Here is a 3,786-nt window from a genome sequence, read left to right on the forward strand (position 1 = left end):
CATGTCCGGCCTTCTAGGCGCGGTGGAATCATAAGCAGCCCGCCTTAGCGGTGACATGTCCGGCTATTTGGGCACGGTGGAATCACAAGCAGCCTTCGCGGTGACATGTCCGGCCATTTAGGCACGGTGGAATTACATCATCGTACATATCATAGACTTATCATTATTATTCATCTCATAGGCATATCATAACTTAGCATCTTTATACATTCATCATCAAAACATACATTAGAACTTGAAGGCAACTATAGCTATGTCGGGGTGACATAAGGTCGTAAAACCCCGATTACGTTATGGAGTGATCATAATCGTTATATCTCACCATGGAGGGACTAACGTTTTAAGGTCTGTCTCATGATTCCGGCGTTTTTGGTTTTAGTCGAGGTTCACACCAATTTGTTTTGAAGTCTATTAGAAGGATCTTGAAGTAGATACAAATTACAGTTGAATATATTGGCATTTTAAGGTCCATCTTTCTGTTTAACTACTCTTTAATTACAATGATTAATTATTTTTGAAATGCTTGTGATAATTGATATCATGTTCATGGATGCGTGATTATGATATTTTTGCTCTTGAATTCCTTTAACGGATATGACGTTAATAAGAATGGACCAACCATATTTGAACTTCTTATTAATGGGCTGTAACATTTGGGTTTAGATTGATAAAATTAAATAGTTTTTTGTTAATGGGTAAAATGCCTTAATTAGGGGTTGTTTGGTCACGTGAAATGGAAACACCAAATGCCTTATGATTCATGAATTGGGTAGTTGGCTCATGGTCGTAAACAAATGTTGAAGAAGTTTATTGCTTAGTATTAATTTCATCCATATTTTTAATCTTATTTCTTGTTTTGGTTCATTAAATGTTTGATTATGAATAGGGGAATGTTTCAGTAGTGAATTTAGACATTGTAGTTGATTTATTGTTGGAAAATTAGGAATTCAATGTTGATCAGCAAAATGCTTAAGTCAAAGGTTATGTTTAAGATTGTGGTGCTGGAAATAAGATGATTTGGGTTCCAATTGATTTTAAAACAATAAATGGGTTTATGCCATGTTCACTGAAAGTTTTGCTAAAATTATTGAATGTTAAATGTATTGTTGGTTTTTATATTGAATTGATATAAGAGGAAGATGTTTCTCTATTGCTTATTTTAATATGGGGTGAACACATGCATATTGTAGTGACTATACTTGATTTCTTATATTAACTTGTGGGTAAGAGAAGTTTAATTACATAAGCAAATTGTTGTTTAGTTTATCTAACCTAATATGTTTGTTTGGGTTTCATGTGAATAACATATCGTCTTGATCAATGGGAATTCGTTCTATTCTTGCTTTGCTGGTTCGATGTCGAGCATTTGGGCCCCGTATCAGTTCGGCCTAAGCCAAATTTAAGGCCTAATTAATTAATAAATGTGAGTTGAACGAGATGGGATGCGAATTATTTCAAACCCTGTTGTCTAGTACAAAAGAAAAGAGCGGAAAAACCAATTGTGAGGGAGCGAGATAGGTTGCGAACACGTTTCAAAGCCTGTTGTCAAAACAGTGAAAGTTTAATCGAATAATAATAATAGTCTCAGATTTAAGAGACAAATAAATGCTTTTAATGCTAAACAAGCTTTAGGCACGTTTTAAAATGTTCGTCTCGATCAAGAATGCGGTTACGAATCTTATTTTGAGATACTAAAAAAACTCAAGGATGCGGTCACGCACCTTGGCCAAATCATTTTTAAATAATTAATTTCGTTTCGATTAAGAATGAGGTTACGCATCTTATGCTGAGAAACTTAAAAGAAATTCAAGAATGCGGTTACGCACCTTGGAAAAATTATTCTAATAATTAATTTTCATTCATTCAAATCAAGGCGTGTAGACAGAGAAAAATTAGGTGCAATACATACGGTTACGCTTCTAAGCCGGTGTATTTCAAGATACGGAATGCTGTTATGCATCCAGGTTAAGACTAATAAAAGTTCAACAATAAAAAGTAGGAGCAAATCAAAGCTTGAGAACATAATATATCCAAAAATTGATTTAAGCTAAGTCGATAAAGCGACCGTGCTAAAACCACGGGACTCGGGGAATGCCTAACACCTTCTCCCTGGTCAACAGAATTCCTTACCCGGTCTTTTATTTTCGCGGACCAATAATGAAAGAGTCATTTGCTTTTGATTAGGGATTCATAAGGCAACTTGGAACACCAAAACTCAATTCCAAGTGGTGCTCTGTAAATAAATAATCCCTATTCAAAATCGTCACTTCAATTGGAACAACCCTTTCAACAATAAAAATCTTTGCGTTGATACCCACGGTGCGGAAAAAGGGTGTGACATTGTCAGGATCAGTCAACCTCATTTTGCAGAATCGATTATTCAACCATCATTCCAGCAATTGCTGATGCACGACAATCCAAATTTCTATAATCAATCTCACACCAATATGTCATCATATAGTGCAACACCTGGTTTCCATCAATCATTTGGTGCAGGTCCTAGCAGGCGTGGTCATCGATCATTTAATGAAGGCTCAAGCAGTCAAAGACATATTGATAGTAGCCAAAGAGAATATGAGGCTAGGTAAAGCAACAAATTATATTTTTCCGATAGCTTGGGTTTATATATCTTCCACAAATAAATTAGTCAAATTATATGTACTCCCCGTAAGATATTTTTACTACTGATTGTTGCACCTTTACATATCTTTAATTGTTATAATATTATTTACTGATAGAAAAGTTTATTAGAAACCTCAAAACTATGGCATTTTTCAACTTTTAAATGTGTTTGTGCTCGTACAAATTTTCTGCTTAGAGAAATAACTTGCTTATATATCCAAAAATCCTAATACAATTTATTAATATGTTTCATTTCCTTTTCTTCACAGCGAAGATAAGGCCAGCGTTGATATGTATAATGATGTAAATGCTGGAATTAGCTCTGAAAGTTCAGAGTATGATGAACCTTCAGGAGATGATAAAGAGAGTGAAACCATAGAAAGTGAACCTGATGAAGATATCAGTGATATTAGAGATTTACTTCAAAATAATATTGGTGGAAATCCTCATAATCAATTTGGCCATGGTGTGTCCGAAATTCCATATCATTATACACCCTGCTTTACCACATTGGAGAACGAGGAAGATATTTTCATCTCTGCATGAGAATTTGAGATGGGATGTTGTTCAGTTTGGTCCGAGGATGCCAAAAGAGACTAGGAAAAAATATGTATTTTAGCAGCAAAGCAAAGATGAAATAGGCTGTGACGATTTGGAGTTTGCACAAGAATAAAGAGTTCGAGGTGGTAACGTCAAACAAGAGTCTATGGGTTGTGAGATACAGGTTTTATAATTTATTAGGTTGTCCATGGTTTCTTCGAGGCCGAAGGTTGGAAATAACCTTTGGAAGATAGGATATTATGTTGATAATCATAGATATGAGACTGATGGGCTTACGACAGGTCACGCTAACCTTGTTTCTAAACCAAATCCGAAAAATCCCAAGTTGTTGGTAGTGGATGTCATTTCTAAGCTTCACGAGAAATTTGGTCATCAAGTGACATTCAGGAAAGCATGGCTTGGACTTCAATGCGCATTTGAATTGGTGCTTGGTGACTTTCAAAAATCATTTAGTGAGCTTCCTAAATCTTTTGCAACTTTTCAGCACTTTATTCATGGAACAGTTGTCGAATGGAAACACGAAGAGTATATGAGTTCACCCGAGGTAAAAACTTTCAAGTTTGTATTTTGGGATTTCAAGCCATGCATTGATGGATTCTAAAC

General features: G+C 35.3%; 1 long non-coding RNA gene across 1 annotated transcript; it reads left to right on the top strand.

Annotated features, from left to right (window-relative positions):
* Nucleotides 1-345: 345 nt before the first annotated feature.
* On the top strand, nt 346-3,461 carry LOC132056785 (uncharacterized). The gene is made up of 2 exons (XR_009414942.1): nt 346-466; nt 2,892-3,461. It is a non-coding gene; the product is annotated as an uncharacterized LOC132056785 (long non-coding RNA).
* The last annotated feature ends 325 nt before the right edge of the window (nt 3,462-3,786 follow it).

Source organism: Lycium ferocissimum, chromosome 5 (genome assembly GCF_029784015.1).
Source record: "Lycium ferocissimum isolate CSIRO_LF1 chromosome 5, AGI_CSIRO_Lferr_CH_V1, whole genome shotgun sequence".
Lineage (NCBI taxonomy): Eukaryota > Viridiplantae > Streptophyta > Magnoliopsida > Solanales > Solanaceae > Lycium > Lycium ferocissimum.